The 19,038-nt window shown below is 49.4% G+C and overlaps 1 long non-coding RNA gene and 1 pseudogene across 3 annotated transcripts; one reads left to right on the forward strand and one right to left on the reverse strand.

The window, feature by feature from the left end:
- The first annotated feature begins 3,692 nt into the window (after nucleotides 1-3,692).
- Nucleotides 3,693-4,632, forward strand: LOC146755051 (olfactory receptor 5AP2-like; annotated as a pseudogene).
- A 2,646-nt stretch (nucleotides 4,633-7,278) lies between these two features.
- LOC146755052 (uncharacterized) lies at nucleotides 7,279-9,026 on the reverse strand. Of its 3 annotated transcripts, none has more exons than XR_014938401.1 (5): nucleotides 8,918-9,026; nucleotides 8,781-8,816; nucleotides 8,182-8,217; nucleotides 7,794-7,862; nucleotides 7,279-7,620 (listed from the first exon to the last, which is right to left on the reverse strand). It is a non-coding gene; the product is annotated as an uncharacterized LOC146755052 (long non-coding RNA). The 3 variants fall into 3 exon arrangements; XR_014938403.1 differs by having other exon boundaries at nucleotides 7,279-7,634; XR_014938404.1 differs by having other exon boundaries at nucleotides 7,279-7,667.
- Nucleotides 9,027-19,038: the final 10,012 nt, after the last annotated feature.

A 19,038-nucleotide genomic window follows, 5' to 3' on the forward strand; every position in this document is an offset into this window, starting at 1 on the left:
TGGACAGGGCCCTGGGCAACCTGATCTAGTAAAGGTGTATGTTTGGTGGCCCTGCTAGGCAGGGGGGTTGGAACTACATCCTTGAGATTCCCTCCAACCCGGGTCATTCTGTGATTCTGTGATTCTTGATTCTGTGATTCTGTGATTCCCCTTATGATCAGTTCTAAGTTTTTTTTTTTTTTTTCGTCAAGTGAAAGGACAATAATAGACAAATAAAACTATTACGTCACCCCCAAGCACTTGTAACTCCTTGGATCTGCTGGAGTTACTCTGCCCAGCAGAGAATACTGTGATCATCATTAAAGAAATGGAAGGAATGCTCCCCAGCACAGCAAAGTCTGAAGCACAAGTCCAATTGGTGACAGGTGGACAGGTGGCCTGGGTGATCTTGGAGATCTTTTCCAACCTTGGTGATTTGTTATGGTTCCATGAGTAAATCGATCATTCATTTCAGTTTCAAAGAATATTTTTAGTGGAATCACTCCAAAATCATTATGTGAATACATAAAAATTCCAACATTCCACACTCTGAACACAAAATACTACAAAGACACTTGTATTCTATGTACTGCCAACCTCTGGTGTAGTTGTGCTGGTGGCTGTACACAGGGGATGAATTGGAACAGGTGGGCATACCCAAAGGTCTGCACATGCACAGCAGGACAGGCCTGTGGTTTCTCAACCTAATTCTGCAGGAGAGCCGTTGCAGAAGTTACTTTTGCCCCATTACATGCAGGCACAAGACCAAGGTAAGGTGGTTGGAAAACAGTGATAAAGACTTTGTAAAGGTGACAGAAGTGTGGCTTAAAGAAATCAAAACTCTGTACTCATGTGATACATAAAATTTCCACTATCTGGAGTGGTCCCTGAGGCATAGTGGTAAGGACCCATTGAGAACGATGCCTTCTATTCCCTTGTACTGAAAGTAGACTCAGGTACGGAACTGCAGCTCAATGGGAATGTTCTACAACACCCAAGTAACTGGAATCTAAAGATTCAGGGCAAGGAAGTTGTTTTATTGCATTGCCACATCCCTGCAACTCTTTGCACTCTTAAAGTGCCTTGTATGTGTGCCCAAGAAAACCTCAGAGACACTCCTCCCTAGGTACACCCCCAGCATATAATTATGACACCTTATTGATGAAAAGACACTTACTCGTGCACATGGGCTAGAGTTCTGGCTGATGCTCATGTGTCTTTTAAGGTCTCTTCCAATACAAGTCCATCTGTGACTCTACGTGAGAAAATTCTTTTTCTACTAAATCAGGACACAGCTCTTCCTTAATAAACTGGTGCTCTGAAATCTCCCATGGAATCATTTTTCTGTCACACAGATCTTCTAACTGGATGTAGAAAGGAACAGAAGGACAGGCAGGTTTCCTGGAGGTGCAGACTGCAGTATATCACCTGTAATGAACCCCTCATTGCAGTGAGTATTTCCACGTGGTTCTCACAGAATCACAGAATGACCCGGGTTGGAAGGGACCTCAAGGATCATGTAGTTCCAACCCCCCTGCCTAGCAGGGCCATCAAACATCCACATTTACTAGATCAGGTTGCCCAGGGCCCTGTCCAACCTGGCCTTGAACCTGGCCTCCAAGGACGGGGCATCCACAGCCTCCCTGGGCAGCCTGTTCCAGGGCCTAACCACTCTCCTAGTAAAGAACTTCCCCCTAACATCCACCCTAAATCTTCCGTCCTTCAACTTGGATCCATTTCCCCTAGTCCTGCTACTGTCAGCCTTTCTCACTGTATCCTACCTAACTGATTTCCCATCTTTCCATTTAAATTGGTGATTTAAAACACCATGAGCCTTTTATTCCTGCGTAAGCATTTTTTACGGCATTTCAGTGAATTTGGTATCAAGGAAGGAGGTGCTCGTGCTGCACTTAATCTCCCTCTAGAATGACTGTGTAAGTTATTATGAGTTATGCTTAATGTTGCAATATGCGCCGAGTCTTCCTAGAGGCCTCTGAGATGAAAGGCAGAAGTACAACACCCAGCTAGATCCTAAAAGTGCTAATATTGTTATGTCTTTATCTTCAACTCTAATGATCTCCAATCTCAGAAAAGTTAAGCTTTTTGATTCATCACTTTACACTTAATATTATCTATATCTATATTATCTCTATCTGTGAGAACAGCCTTGTTTTTCTTGCCAGTTCTGCTTCACAAGACACACTGGAGTCATAATAGGCTGCTTTTATCTTTGTACCCATCAGATGCAAGGACTTCTTCCTCAGGTTTCTCATATATTGTTTTGGATTAGAGTGCACCAAGGTGGAAAGTTGCTCACTGTTGCATCCCAAAAAATGGAAATCCACCAAACTGGGGAAAAACAACTGAGGATCAGCCAAAAGCCTCTGTGATGAGGCTGAGGATGGAAAAATGGGGATTAAGAAAATGAACATATGACCTCACAGATGCAACTGAGCGTGTCCAGAAGGACATTAGCATATATATGAATAATTTCTTGGAAAAGAATGAATATGTATGCCCGTGTACTGCTTGTGCATGTTGGAACAGTTCAAAAGTTCAAATGTAGAACCTGAACATTGAGAGAGCATGCTTGCTTGTCACGTATCTGAGGAATAAAGGAATACCACTCTGTGACACCACACTGGAGTTAGATAGTTTTATTCCTAGATTTTAGATGATGGAACATCAACACTTTTCTTTATTTCTTTATTTATTTATTGCATTTAGGGGCATCTCTGATTGTGATCAACTTTTGTAAGACAGCAGATATCTGTCTCATTTCAGTGCTGTACAGGATTGGTTTTCATCAGTCGGATGCCTCTAGCCCTGTCTTGGTGCACCTTTGTGCTTTTCTCTGAGGTGTGCTCCAGTTTTTAAGGCTGGACAAAGGAGGAGGGGAAGTCAGGAAGGATGTGGTGGAGACCTTGTGGAGGAATGAGTGCCCAGAGTGAGGGAGAAGTCCAGGCACAGAGACAGGCATTCATCCTGAAATGCAGACTGAACAGGTCTGTGGTCAGGAAACAGAGCTGCCTTCCAATCCCTGTTGTAGAAGGGCTGTAGGGTCAGGAGTTCTTCAGGCTTTTCCACCTTGGAGCACTATAGGATACTTCAGACTGAGATTGGGATTCTTGTCACCTCTCTTCCTCTGAGCTGATCTCTGTGACAACTTTACAGGACGTTTGCCTGGTTGCTTTCAATATGAAACCCCTGCAACTTCTCAAGAGGTGACAAGTTTTCTGGGAAGTGTGATCTTATCCCAGCTGCTGGAACGCTGTCCTGAGGGAACGAATTCTCTGAAATGCATTTCGTTTTCCATCCCCACATGATAAAAAGAAGATCATCATAGTATCATAGTCTCATGCGGGTTGGAAGGGACCTTAGAGATCATCGAGTCCAACCCCCCGGGATTCGAGCCTCCTGTGTAGCAGAGCGGCACTTCTACCACTTGCGCCACAGGGGGGATTCGAACTCAGGGCCTCCAGTGTTGCAGTGCGGCATTCCTACCACTTGCACCACCGGGGCACACAAGATAGGAAGAAAGAGGACAGGAAAACAACTTCTTATTTTTTTAACCTCATCTACATATTTTTTAGTGCCTGAGATCTCTATTTATTTACTTTCCCATCAAAGAGTAAGACTCCGATAAGGAGTATTCTGCTTTGCTCACTGATGTGTCTGCTTGCTTCCAGCTGTGTACAGTGTGCCTGACAGGGATGCTGGAGGGAAATCTCACCGAGGTGGCAGAGTTTGTTCTGCTAAGCTTCACTGACAACCCTCAGGTATGAGCCCTCCTCTTCACTCTGCTGCTCCTCATTTACACTGCCAGCCTGGAGGGGAATTTCACCATCATCATGTTAACCCGAGTTGACTCTCACCTGCAGACCCCCATGTACTTTTTCCTCTGTAACCTGTTCTTCATTGACATCACCTACTCCTTTGTGATTCCTCCCAAGACACTGGCCAATCTGTTAGCAAAGAAGAAAGTAATTTCATTTCTGGGCTGGACTGTGCAATTTTTTCTTCACTCTTTTTCCATCAGTGCTGAAGTTGTGCTCTTAGCCGTGATGGCGTACGATTGGCTTGTGTCTGTTTGCAACTCACTGTGGTATGCAGTCCTTATGTCCAGACAGAAGTGTGCTCAGCTGGTCTCTGTCTCATACCTGTGTTGATGCATCAGTTCAGTTGCCCACACAGCTTCCCTGTTCAGCCTGTCCTTCTGCGGGTCCCGTGTCATCGATCACTTTTTCTGTGACATCTCCCCACTGCAGCAGCTCTCTTGCTCTGACAAGCGTTTCGCACAAGGGTTACACGTGGCCTTTGCTGCAGTGGCAGGCTCGGGCACTGTGAGCATCATGCTAATCTCTTACCTGTGCATCATCTTTGCTGTCCTGCAGATTCATGGTGCCCGAGAAAGGTGGAAAGCCTTTTCCACCTGTGCCTCCCACCTGTCTACTATCACCCTGTTTTATGGGACTCTCTTCTTCATCTACTTAATACCCGTGCTCAGCAGCTCTGCTGATAAAGTGCAACGTGGCAGCTGTGTTTTACACACTGGTAATCCCTGCGGTGAAGCCCCTGATTTACAGCCTGAGGAACAGGGAGGTGAAGGATGCCCTGAGGAGGTTGATACAGAAAGCATTTGTCAATAAGTAAAATCCTCTCATGGAACAAATCTGAAGGTATGTAAGATTAGGAGGTGACTACACAGAGTATAACTTGCATCTTGTCGAAAACAGCAGGGAACCTCAATGAGACAGCATGCTGCTCTTTCATTTCCCTTGGCATAGAACTCCTCAGAAGTAAGTCAGCAGAGAGAAAGTCCAGCCACAGTATTAACACCCATCAGTTGTCTTCACTGTCAGAAAATGTCAGTTGGGGTCCTGAGAGACAGATCCCAGTTTCCTCCCACAGGCTCACTGCAGTCTCCACAACTCCCACAGGCTGTTGAACATCCAGCTATGCTCCTGAGGAACACAGCAGAAGAAATAAGGACTTAGGGTGAAAAACCTTCCTGATGTCTTATTGTAAGCCAGATGTTGTGATATCCAGTGTTACTAAGCATCTTTGAGGTGAAGGGCTGGAAAGGAGTAGCTTTCTGAAGACACCCAAAGCAGAGAAAGAAATGTCAGGTAAATAGAGGTGATTTTCTTGTACTGAGAAGAAATTGTGTATAGGATATGGCAGGATTGTACAGAAAGTCATCAAGCAGCTGTAGCAATAAGGCAGAAGTCCATTCCCAACACAAGAGTATGATCCCCATCACTGTAATCTGCTTTGTGAGGAATATTCCAAAAACTAATAATGTAAGAATGACGGTATACTAAGTTGTACCAAGCAGTTGCATCACTAGCTCAAATGAAGCAGCACCTAACCTTTGTAGAAGTTCGTTCTGCATTTGTATGGCCTCATCCACAAAATGCCCAGGTCCAGCCACCCGTCTAGGTTTCCTTGCTGGTTGTGTAGGAAGAATTGTGTCTCTTGAGAACTACTCCCTCTCCTCAGGCACCTTTTTTAGCAAAGGTGCTTTCTTTTTGAAGGTTTCTGCCTGCCACAGAATGTGAGCAATGACAAGTATGGAGCAAAACACGTGTCACCCAGCTTTGCTTTTCCTGAGAGAAATAACACTGTGCTCACATTCCTCATTTCCAAGCTCTGCTTAATGGGTTCTGTTTATTCCTACGTAATCCTTTCAGCTTTGCACATTAGTTAAGCATCTCCCAGCCAGTAGAAATAATAGTAATGTTCTGCTAAAAGATAAACTTTTTGCGGAATTTATCTCCAGAGCTTACTGTGTCTTGCCTTGTAGTCAGCTGGGATTTCAGAGATGTTTTGGGTAGCCTGCTCTGCAAGCAGTTAAAATCTTTTAGACTGGGCTATTCCTAATGAATTACAGACAGTCTAGAAAGTGGAGTTTTTATCTCCAAGGCTTATATCTGTAAAGGCTGTGCGGAAGGAGAATGTCTGCTCCTAGAAGGTATTGGTCAGGGCTCTTTACCTTTGTCCTATCCCTACAGACCCCCTTTAGATATTGAAAGGACACACTCAGGTCACCTCACACCATTCTCCAGGCTACACAGCCCCAGCTCTCAGCCTGTCCACGTAGCAGAGTTGTTTCATCCCTGGGTTCCTATTTGTGGACCTCCTCTGGAGGCACTCTAACAGCCCCATGTCTCTCCTGCACTGAGGACTCCACATCTGAACACAGTGCTGCTGGGGAAATCTCGCCAGCACAGACCAGAGGAGCAGATCCCCTCCCTCTCTCTGCTGAGACAAGTCCACCCATCTTATTACCAAGGAAAGCCTGCTGGAGAGAGTTGAAAAAGCACTAGGAACACACTCTCAGCGGTATGATTTGAGCTTTGAGTGGTCCTGCACGAAATCAGGAGTGGCAGTTAATGATCCTCATTAACTGTTCAGGTTCAGGTTGTGCTATGATTTCATGATTCTACAGACTTGCAGGATGACTGTCACTTGTTCTTGGGACTGCTGTCAGTTTACATGGGCCTTATGGCTGTGGTGATGAGTTAGCTACATAGAAATTTTGGCCCTAGTACAGGCAGAGCTGATGGCAGGAGTCAATGCCCAGCCAGGTGTGCCCGACCCAGCCCAGCTGGGCAGGGATAACAAGGTAACCCACAGGGCCATTGGCTTAGGCTGCAGCTATCTTACACTGCTGGAAGATGTTCCAGCCTTGTCTCTGTGCCTCTTCTGGATCCAGAGCTCAAGGTGGGCGAGCAGAACCTCTGTGGGAGTTGTGTTTTAATCCAGCAGGTGCTTGAGCAACATATGCTCATCTGCTCACTCCCCACTCTTCCTAGTGATCACTGATCAAGAGAGGGTGTCACTGGTCATCAGGGGGCTTCATTGGTCATCAGGAGATTTGAGGCGTCCATGGGAGGGGATGTGCAGACCTTGTTCTGGGAGATGGGGCACTGATGCAAGAGGACTAAAGCAAACCCAAAGGAGGGACAAGTGGCTGCAGTAAGACTGGGGGTAAAAGGAGGGTGATGTAGTCACACTGTGTCCATGGGTCAAAGTTTGGGATGAATTGTATGGAGGAGCTGAGAGAGAGCAGAGGGAGGGTACTCGAACTGCTTGGCAGCATGAGGATCTCCATCCTTTAGGACTTTGAGGCAGATGATGAGAGAGGGTGGTGAAGCCCACAGGGGTGCAGGACATGGTGTGCATGGCATGGAGCTGGGGAAGCTTCCCAGCACTTTGAGGTGACCACTGCCAGGCAGGGACAGATCCAAGCAGTCCGTGCTGAGCATGAGAACAAGGACACAGACACACAGAGTGTAGCTTTGCTGAGGGATTTATTGATCATCAGAGGGTGTCATTGATCATCAAGGTCTTCATTGGTCATCAGAGGGCAACGCTAGTCATCAGAGGGCAGCAATGGTCATCAGAGGATGTCAGAGGGCATCACTGGAAAGGAGGAGCCTTGTCCCTGCAGGGTTTGTCCCCAAGGACTTAGGGCAGGAGAAGGACTGGCAGCAGCCAAGAGACCCAGGGCAGGATGTGGGTCCCCTGGGGACAGAAGCCATAGCCCCTGTCCCAGCTGCATGGTGACTCTGGGCCATCCATAGGGCACCCTGAGCCTGCCCCCTCCAGATCTGTTCCTCTGCACATCTCTGTAGACTGCAAGCGAAAGGCTGGAGGTGAAGAGTGGCCAGGTCCCCCTGGAACTGGTCAGGGACAGTCCCCTCCATAACATCAATTCCCAGCACCTGATGCCCAGTCCTCAGGGCTCCAGATACAGCCAGGGTCCCCTAAGTCCCCCGTGGGGTTGTAAGCATCCCCGTGCTGCTCACCTAGACATGTAAATCCAGGGCCACACGTCTCACGCGCGGGGGATTCTCCTCAGTCCTGCTGAGCACATCCTGGGGAAAAAGGGGCCGTCAGGGATACACAGAGGGTATGGGGAGAATGGAACACACTGTGGGCAATAAGACACAGTGGGATACCCTGAAGGTGCAGGGACCCATTGTGGGCACAAGAACAGCATGGCCAAGGCATGGTCCTGTAGCCAGCTCAGCCCCAACTGCCCCCCATTGCCTCCTTCCCCTGACCATTGCCCTCCCACATCTGGAGGGAGCCCAACAGCAGCCTTGGGGCGGCAGGAGTGTCCCCAAGTCTCAGGGGAACTGAGAACAGCAAGACATCTCAGCCCCATCCTTGCCCCAGGGTCACCCAACTCACCAATCCAGGAAGGGCAACAGCAACAGGTGGTGGCACCTGGGGAAGAAGAGCCATGAGGCAGCAATGAGGGAACTGTGAGTCTGGGGGATCACAGGGTGACCCCATCCAAGCAGCCTGGTTGGTCCCAAGGCTGCCCCCAACCTCATGGTTGCCAAGGTCTTTGCACCTCTGCCCATGGGCAGGAGCCCAGGGCTGGGGTTGGGCATAAGGACAGGGCAGGGCTTTGGGGGGCCCAAAGGAGGGGAATAGGGGTGCCAAGAGTCTTGGGGGTGCTAAACAGAGAGGAATGGAGAATGAGGGAAAATGAAACACAAGGGATTGGGGACCTAAAGAGATGAGAATTGGGTTGCCAATTAAAGGAGATCTGTTGGTGCAAAAAGGATGGGATGTGGGGACCCAAAGAGATGGCATTTGGAACAGCCAAGAAAAGGGATTTGGGGGAGCCAGAGAAAAGATGACTAGGGTGCAAATGGAAGAAATTTGGATGTGCCAAATATAGGGGCAGCCTCTGCCAGGCAGGGACAGACCCCACCTGCTCCTTCAGAGCTCCCTGCAGGGCCATCCTTGGGCACAATCAGCATGGCTGCCCAGGCACTCACCACAGCAACTTCCGAGTCCGGCACTTGCACAAGTGACTGTGGGGAGAGGAGTAGGAGAGAGAGTGAGAGATTGCGTCGGGGGTCCCCAGTAGCCAATCACCTCCAGCCCCAGCCCACATCCCCCACAGATGCTTCACCTGAGCTTCCACTGTGCAGCACAGGGCAGCAAGGAGCATCACGAGGCTGAGCACAGCTGCCTTCATGTTCCTCTGTGCTCTGGGAGCTGGGTGAGGCTGCAGGAGGCAACGTCTGCATTTATCCTCCCAGAGCCCCTCCTACTCCCCAGATGCCCCTGGGCTTGGCAGACTCCCCTGACATGGACTGAGCCCAGCATGCAGCCGTCCCCTTCCTTGGCCCCAGGAAACATGAGGAAGCCAGGGATCAGAGGAAGAACACTGAGTGCTGGGATCCTGATGGCACTGAGCCCAAAGCCCTCAGGTCCCAGCACTCAGCACACACAGCCTTTCTTTCACCCAGGACCACCCAGAGATAACACTGTCCTCATATCATGTCTTTGTCCAAGGACTCATCCCTGAGTTCTGTCCTGTCCTGTGAAACTACAAGGTGTGAGGCTGATTCTTTTTGGGAACTAGGATACAGCATTTGGGGAAACTGGGAGGTGAGAGGGTAATAGGGACATGGGTAGTGAGGAACTTATGGAGATATTTGGAAGGCAAGGGGACACAGGGATATGAGGACATGAAGATATGAGAACATCATGTGATACGAACACATCATGGGAACATGAGTATGTCACGGCAGTTTGGGGAAGTCATGGAGATATGGGAAAATGGGGACGTGCAACCAAATGGGAACTTCTTGGTGACAGGGATCTGGAAGTTTGTAGGTGGGGCCATCATGGCCAGGCTGGATGTAGCTCTGGGCAGCCTGGTCTGGTGGTTGGTGACCCTGCACATAGCAGGGTGATTGAAACTAGATGATCATTATGATACGTTTAACTCAGGCCATTCTATGATTCTGTGTGGGCAGTGGGGACAGTTGGGTGATAGAGAAACATAGACACAGGAAGGTTGGCAGTGTTCACTCAGTTGCTTTGTCATCATGCTGGAGATCAGGAGTGAATAACAGAACTTGGCTATGGCTGATTGGTTTCCTCCTCATTTATTGCTTCAAAACCCAAAGACCATGCCTTTTAGAATCATGGAATCTCAAAATCATGGAATACCTGAACCATGGAATCACAGACTAGAATCAGCGAGTCATGGAATCACAGAGCCATGAAATCACAGCACCATAGAACTATAGAATCATGGCATCATTCAGGTGGGACAAGACCACTTAAGTCACGTCAGGAGATGTGTCATGCATTTTCTGCTGTCTTTACATAGCCAAGAGCAGAAGTCCCCATGTTACATCCAGATATCTGCATTGCATGTCTGAGATGGCAGTAGTGCTGCCTCTGTCCATGAGGACAGTTTGCCATTAGGACACGCAGGCACAGAATCCAAGGCTGAGGGTGAAAATTGGCTGAAGGTACCTGAATAAGATCTGAAGTCACTGGGCTGTGTGCCTGAACTTCAGAGAACAAAGGTGTCCTATGGGTTTTGTTCCCATGATGGTCCAGCCTCCTGTCATAGCTTCAAAGAAAGTGAGTCTTGTTGTATCTGGATGAAAGGAAAGAAATAATAGAGAGCTGATAAATGGCTTAGAACTGCAAACAACTCAAGGATTCTACAAGGAAACATGATATGCCAATTTGAAGTGCTTCATCTGACAGAACAGCCAGCTGGTCACAGCTTTCACGGGGCATTTCCCATAAACAGGAGAGCTGCTGTGGGTCATCTCTGAGAAGAACACTTGAATGTTTACGTTGGAAATTGCCCAGAGAGCAGCCAGCTGGAAGAGTTTCCTTTGGGCTGCTTCTGCTCTGTGCAGTATTTGTCAGAGCTGATCAGTGCTGCCTCATTCACTACACTTAAATGTAACGTGGCATTATCCCTACTCTGGGGTGCTTTTGGAAAGAACCAACCAACTGCCCGTGCTGCCATCAGTGAGGAATCTTGACTGAGGTGAGGTACAGGCTGTCTTTGAGATCAGTGTAAAGTAGGTGGGTGACATTTGATAGCAATTTTATGTGAAAGGTTCTCCTTGGGAAAACCCCTCGGCTGGTTTGATGATATCTAAAAAGAAACACTCAGGCTTTTGTAACAGTCAAACACTGAACAAGTGAAATGTGACATGGTTGGAGTTCTCAGGCTGCTCATCCAACAGCCTCCCCTGCAGTGAACTCCCCATCATGGCATCATTTAGGTTAGAAATGACCTCTCAGGTCAACCAACTGTTACCTCAGATAAGAGCTGCATCAGAAGTAATGCCTCGTCTTATGTTACCTGGGCTGTAAAATCAAAGGCGGATGCTGGAGATGTGACTGTAGGGGCTGAACCTTCCCAACAGCATCTCATTACGTGTTGCTGCCAGGAGACAGTTGTCAGCAGATGGGCAGCCTGACAGAATGGCATCTGACGTGGAAGTGCATATGAAGCAAAAGTGTGTCATTCAATAACTACAAGTGGAAAAAAGTTACATTCATTGACATTGACCAATACTTGCTGAATGTTTCTGGAGACCAAACAGTGGATGTGAGCAGAGTGAGCGAGAGGGAGGTGTGTTTCAGCAGTGGTAATGATGACAGACAGAGCGACTGCATTTCCTTTATTCTGTTAAGGTTGACAAAGAGCCTAGTTCATTATGTACACTGTGTTTGGGCTACACTACAAAGGGTTTCAATTACGACTTAGTAGTGAAAAGATTGCAGTATTTTTTAAAAAAGGATAAGAATAAATTACACATATAAAATGGCACAAAAAAAAAAACAACAATAAAAGAGAGCTTGATTCAGTAAAAAGCTGCATTACAAGCCATGAATTCCACAAGATGGGCAGTTCACTGCTTTTGAAAGAAATTGGTCATCGCTTTCCTCACTGCATCCTTGACCTCCCTGTTCCTCATGCTGTAGATGAGGGGGATCACTGCTGGAGGAACCACTGAGAACAGAAGTTCCACTGGCAGATCCAGGAGTGGGGAGGAAATGGTCGGGGGCTTCTGGTAGGCAAAAGCACCAGTGCTGAGAAACATGGAGACCACAGCCAGGTGAGGGAGGCACGTGGAGAAGGCCTTGTGCCGTCCCTGCTCAGAGGGCATCCTCAGCACAGCCATGAAGATCTGCACATAGGACACAACTATGAAAACAAAGCACCCAAAGAATAAACTGGAACCAAAAAAGAGAAACACAACTTCCCTGAGGTAGGAGGCTGAGCAGGAGAGCTTGAGGATCTGTGGGATTTCACAGAAAAACTGGTTGACAACATTGCCTTGGCAGAGAGGCAGTGAAAACGTGCTGGCAGTGTGCAGCAGGGAATGGAGAACCCCAGTGCCCCAGGCAGCTGCTGCCATGGTGGCACAAGCTCTGCTGTCCATCAAGGTCCCGTAGTGCAGGGGCTTGCAGATGGCAACATAGAGAGACATGATGGTGAGAAGGACATGATGGTGAGAAGGGAATACTCTGCTGAGATGAAGAAGACAAAGAAAAAGAGCTGTGCAACACATCCTGTGTAGGAGATGGCCCTGGTGTCCCATAGTGTGTTGGCCAAGGCTTTGGGGAGAGTGGTGCAGATGAAGCTCAGGTCAAGGAGGGCCAGGCTGAGGAGGAAGAAGTACATGGGGGTGTGCAGGCAGCGGTCGCAGGCTACGGCTGTGCTGATGAGGCCGTTGCCCAGGAGGGCAGCCAGGTAGATGCCCAGGAAGAGCCAGAAGTGCAGGAGCTGCAGCTGCCGCGTGTCTGCCAACGGCAGCAGGAGGAACTTGCTGATGGAGCTGGTGTTGGACATCTGCTGTTCCTGGGCTTGGAGTCCTGTTCAGAGAACAGAAGGTAATGACAAGTCCAGACTATTCTCAGAGACACTCCTGCTATGCTATAAAATTTTCTGTTCCCTCTGGAAAATGATCATTTAACACCATAACTTGTATTTATTTCCATGAGCTTCACCATCCCATTAGGAGAAGATTAGGGAGCTCTTTCTCCTCATTTCCTAATCATACCCCAGCCTCCAGGATATTTTCCTCTTTACTGCAGCTGTTCTTCGACACCCCAGCCCCAGCCTCTGTGCACTTCAGTTTGTCTTAGAGAAATCTGCCTGTTTGCAGGACAAGTGAACTATTAATATCTGCAGAAAACAAAGAAACTATAACCTAAGCTGGTTATATCCTTTTAGGTAGATGAGGCTGACTCATAATCTGTGTGACTGATTACAAAACAGCCAACTGACTGGAGAAATATTGGGGAGTCTCAGAGCCTGGCAGGCAGCAGAGTCCTTGTCCCAGCACAAAGTCCTTGGGGCACAGCAGGGACCCTGCTCTACAGGACAGCCTTGGGCACCTGCCTGCAGCCCCAGCAGCACAGCCTGCAGCCATCCTGATGCTGCAGCACAGAAGCCCTCAGCTGGAGCAGAAATCTTTTTCCACAGTAAAGCAAGATGCAGTGCCTACAGACAGATCTTCTATGGGATGTCCCCAGATTGGTGATCCCTCCTGAAAAAGCAGCTGTGCTGCCTACTGCAAGAGACTTACCATGTCGTGGTCTGTGAGAAATGCTCCTCCAGTGAGCTCACAGCCTGCTCACACCATACACACTTTGTAAGCTCTCTCTCCCCTCTCTTCTGTCCTCATATCACCTGCAGATCATGACCCAGCCCTGCTGTTCTGTGCACAAGAGTGGTTCCTGGGCACAGCTGTCTCTCTGCAGCGCTCCCCACTTGTAAGAGCTCCCTGTGTCTCAGGAGCCTGGCCCTGCTCAGCAGCAGAGTATGCCATGTTTATCCTTCCCACTCGTCTCCCATGAGATGTCTCTGGGTCTTCATGGCCAACAGCTCCTGAAAGACAACAGCATCATGACTGTACTTTGAAATCTGTTAAGTTAAACACCATATTTCAAGTGGTCAGTGACTAATTCCAGACATGTGGTGAGTCCTACCAGAGTGTGTTTGCTGAAACAAAAGGGGTACGCAGACAAGGACAGGGAATCCTAGAATCATAGAGTCACCAAGGTTGGAAAAGTCCTAAAAGATCATCCAGTCCAGCTATTCACCTATCACCAGTAGCTCCCACTAAACCATGTCCCACAACACAACATCCAGTCATTCCTAGAACACTTCCAGGTGGCTTGCAGAATCAATGGGGTCAATGGGGCCCATATGGGGTTGTGGGTCCTTTATGGGGTTGTGTAGCCTGAATGGGGTCAATGGGGCACATATAGGATTGTGGGGCCTATATGGGGTCTTTGGGGCCGATATTGGTTGTGGTGCCAGTATGGGGTGTATGTGGCCCATATGGGGTCTATGGGACTCATATGTGTTTGTGGGGCTTATATGGGGTTTTGGGCTTATATGGGGTTGTGGGGCCATTATGGGGTCTATAGGGCCCATATGGGGTTGTGGGGCCTGCATGGGGTCCATGGGCCCATATGGGGTTGGGTGGCCTGTATAGGGTCTATGGGGCTTATATGGGGTTGTGGGGCCTGTATAGGGTCTATGGGGACCATAAGGTGTTGTGGGGTCTGTATGTGGTCTATGGGGCCCATATAGGGTTGTGGGGCCTGTATGGGGTCTATGGGTCCCATATGAGGTCTATGGGGCCTATATGGGTTTGTGGGGCCCATATGGGGTTGTGGGGCCTGTATGGAGTTGTGGGTCCTGTATGGGGTGGTGGGGCCTCTAACGAGTCTTTGGGGCCCATATGGGATTGTGGGGCCTGTATGGGGTCTTTGGGGACCATATGTGGTTGTAGTGCCTTTATGGGGTCTTTGGGGCCCATATGTGGTTGTAGTGCCTTTATGGGGTCTATGGGGCCCATATGGAGTTGTGGGAACTATATGGGGTTGTGAGGTCTGTATGGGGTATATGGGGGCCCATATGGGGTTGTGGGGCCTGTATGGGGTTAATGGGGCCCGTATGGAGTTTATGGGGCCCGTATGGGGCTGTGCGGCATTTATGGGGTCTATGGGGCCCCTATGGAGTTTTGGGGAATGTATTGCCTCTATGAGGCTCATATGTGTTTGTGGGGCCTGTATGGGGTCTATGGAGCCCCTATGAGGTCTATGGGCATATATGGGATTTTGGGGCCCATATGGGTTTGTGGGAAGTATATGGGGTTGTGGGGCCTGTATGGGGTCTATGGGGCCCATATAGGGTTGTGGGGTCTGTATGGGGTCTATGGGGCCCATATGGGGTTTTGGGGGCTGGATGGTGTCTATGGGGCCCATAAGGGGTCTATGGGTCCCATATGGGGTCTATGGGTCCTATATGGGGTTGTGGGGCCCATATGGGGTTGTGGGGCCTTTATGGAATCTATGGGACCCATATAGGGTTGTGATGCCTGTATGGGGTGTATGGGGCCCATATGGTGTTTTGAGGCCTGTATAGGGTCTATGGGTCTTATATGCTGTTGTGGGGCCTTTATGAGGTTTTGGGGCCTGTATGGGGTCTATGGGGCCCATATGGGGTTGTGGTTCCTGTCTGACATCTGTGGGGCCCATATGGGGTTGTGGGACCTGTATCAGGTCTATAGGGCCCATATGGTGTTGTGGGGCCTGTATGGAGTTGTGGGGGGGGCGATAATCCCACGAACACACACATCTCTTACCAACACTCAGACCATTTCCAACAGTCACATTTTGGATGCTGCTCCTGGACTGATGTGACACTGAACAGCGTCAGTGCCAAGGGCTTTACGAAGCGCTTCTTTTCTGAGCACACCTAACAGATATCAGATGGGTCCCTTGGCTCATTTCCCAGTTGGTTGGCAATTTGGAAGCACCGTGGATGAGTTCCACCCAAATCATCACCAGTTTGACCAAAAGGGGTGACAGAAGGACTCAGAAGGGATGGTGTCACTGTGCAAAGAGCACTGGAAAGACAGGATGAGCTGAAAACACCCTGAGCCCAGTGATGGAGTTGAGCAGATGCAAGGACTGATATAAATCACAACCCACAACCACAGCAAACCAAGACATAATACTATGACGCCAGAACATGTGACACAGAGGTATATTCAGGATTCCGGCACGGTCACATCTTCAGTTTTTCTGTCACAAAACACAAATGTGTAAAGGCAGCTCTCAGCCATTCTGTGTTCAGTCAAGGTCCCGCGGGGATCTTCTTTGAAATAGAACAAGACCCCAACTCGCCCTTTTGGGGGCTTTGTTCATATGGTTAAAATGAGGGAATAACCCAGCAAGTGTTAATTTTAGATTCCTTTTGGGGGGTGTCCTTAGCCTTCCAAAGGTATTTGATAAGGGATTAAGGTGACAGAAGCTGGCCTCAGGTTGGCTGGATCAACTGGATGGTGACTCACAGGGGCAAGTGGCAAGGGTGGGATAGAAGGTGTTAGATCGAGGATCTTCTCCTTTTGTTGTAAGCTTTCTGATACATCCTTTTGATCACCGAAGTCGCCTGACTCGGAGCCGTCCCGGACCGATCAGCAGTGACTGACCGCGTGGTTCAAGGGGGATCTCGGGTGGTTCCTTCAACCAGGAAACCCCTGGGTAGAGGAGAAGCCTGGCAGCTCTCACGGGAGCAGCTGATGCAGCCACTGACGCAGAGTGTGGGTGTTCCCTGGCTACGGAGGGAGATTTAAATGGGCACAGAGAGGGCAGCAACTAGTCGCTGCCCACCAGTAGACGGACAGGAGGAGGCAGGGCTCGTGCACCTCGTGACTTCCTGTTTTAGTTCTGGTAAGTATTCCGATCGACATGGTTGCTCCCCGGCAGAAGGCTGCTGCCAGAAATACTGAGGAGGCCCAGACAAGGGTCCCAATCCCTCAGAAACGGAAGACAGCAACCAAGAAGACTGCAGAGACCCAGACTGAGGTCTTGCACATGCCTTATAGGAAGGCTGCTGCCAAAATGTCTGAGGAGACTCAGACTGAGCCCCCAACCCGTGATGCTGGTGTGCAGGTCTCTGGCTGTACTGAGTGCCAGAGCCTGGCCCTTGCAGTGCTGGGTGAGGGAGGCAGTGACTGTGTTCACTGCGACCAGGTGAACTACTTGCTCAGCCTCGTAGTTGACCTGAAGGAGGAAATGGAGAGGCTGTGGACTATAAAAGAGTGTGAGAGGGAGATTGACTTGTGGTGTCAGTCCCTCTCAGCCTCAAGTTCTCAGCATACAGCCGAGGCTCCTAATGGAGCATGTCAGCCCCTGCCACCTCACAAACAGGTGGTAAAGGGGAACCAGCCAGCTGGCAGCACTGCAGCGAGCCCCCTGTCCTCTCTTCCCCCCAGCAGCAATTTGAGAAGGGATGAGGAATGGAAACGGGTACCTGCTGGGCGGAAGGGGCATCCCCCATCCCGACCATCCCCGGCTCCCCAGGTGCCTCTGTGAAACCAGTTTGAGGCCCTGGAACTTGAGGGGGGGACTAGTGAGAGTGTGGAGACAGGTTCACCCATGAGGTTGCCTCAGGTGAAGCGGTCACCCTGAAGCCTCAAGACTGCTTCTACATGTAAGGACAGAAGGGTGATTGTTGTAGGTTACTCCCTTCTGCAAGGAACAGAAGGCCCTATATGCCAGCCCGACCCTACCCGCAGAGAAGTGTGCTGCCTTCCTGGGGCACGGGTCAGGGACATTTCAAAGAAAATTTCTAGGTTGATTCAGACTTCAGATTACTACCCACTTTTAATAATTCAGGCTGGCAGCGAGGAAGTTGGCAAGGAAAGCCTGAGGTCCATCAAGAAAGACTTCAGGGGAATGGGGTGAATACTTGAAGGAGCCGGGGTGCAGGTGATCTTTTCTTCTACACCCGTGGTGTCAGAAAAAGGTACAGGGAGGATCCAAAAAAACCAACTCCTAAATAGATGGCTTAAGAGCTGGTGCAGACACAAGAATTTCGACTTTTTTGACCATGGGGCAATCTACACTGCACCTGGCATGATGGCTGCTGATGCAAGCAGCCTGTCCCTGACGGGTAAGAGGGTATTAGCTGAAGAATTAGTGGGACTCATTGACAGGTCTTTAAACTAGGAACGAAGGGGGAAGGGGGCAAAATAAGGGCTACTGGGGTTGAACGGTTCATTCGTTGAACAAGCAGGAGGAACTGGAAACTGTGATACACTCTGAAAGTTATTACATTGTTGCTATCACAGAAACATGGTGGGATGACTCCCACAATTGGGATACTGCCATCGACGGCTAAAGACTATTTAGGAGAGATAGGCGAGGTAGGAAGGGTGGGGGAGTCGCTCTCTATGTCAGAGATTGGATAAACTGTGAGGAGCTCCCCATGAGAAACAGTCAAGAACAGGTTGAGAGCCTGTGGGTTAGGATTAGAGATGGGACTAATAAAGGTCAGCTGGTATTCGGGGTATACTACAGGCCACCTGATCAAGGGGAAGCTGTTGACGAGGCTTTCTTGCTCCAGATGCGTGAGGCATCTGGCTCACGGGCTCTCATCCTGGTGGGGGACTTCAACCATCCGGACATCTGTTGGGAAAACCACATGGCGAGCTGCAAGAGCTCCAGAAGGCTCTTGGAATCCATTGATGATAGCTTTCTGGTTCAGGTATTGGACAGACCAACCAGAGGTGAAGTGTTGCTGGACCTGCTGCTCACCAACGCTGAGATCATCAAAGGCGTCAAGGTTGGAGGATGCCTGGGCTCCAGCGATCATGCCCTGGTTGAGTTTGTGATCTCAAGCGATGTGGGCCTGGCAAAGAGCAGGACCAGGACACTGAACTTTAGAAGAGCAGACTTCAAGCTACTCAATGGATTGCTGGCCAAGATCCCCTGGTGTGCTGCCCTCAAAGACAAGGACGTTGAGGAGAGCTGGCTGCTCTTCAAGGATGCCCTCCTGGCAGCACAAGAGGTCTCCATTCCCCTGATTAAGAAAGTGGGCAGGAGAGATAGAAAACCAGCATGGCTCAGCAAGGACCTGCTGAGAGAACTGAGGGCCAAGAAAGGGGTGTACAAGCTCTGGAAACAAGGCTATGTCACCTGGGAAGAATACAGGGATGCCATCCAGACTTGCAGACGTGGGATCAGGAAAGCCAAGGCGCAGGCAGAACTGAACTTGGCAAGGGACATGAAAAACAATAAGAAAACCATCTACAGGTACATTGGCCAGAAGAGACAGGTCAAAACGGGCGTACCTACTTTGGTAAATTTAAAAGGAGAAATGGCTTCAACAGATGAAGAGAAAGCTGAGGTGCTGAATGAGTTCTTCACCTCGGTCTTCACTGGTGGCCAGGATTCTAG

The sequence above is a fragment of the Coturnix japonica genome, chromosome 36, assembly GCF_054131305.1.
Source record: "Coturnix japonica strain WE chromosome 36, WE-NBRP24, whole genome shotgun sequence".
Taxonomy (NCBI): Eukaryota; Metazoa; Chordata; class Aves; order Galliformes; family Phasianidae; genus Coturnix; species Coturnix japonica.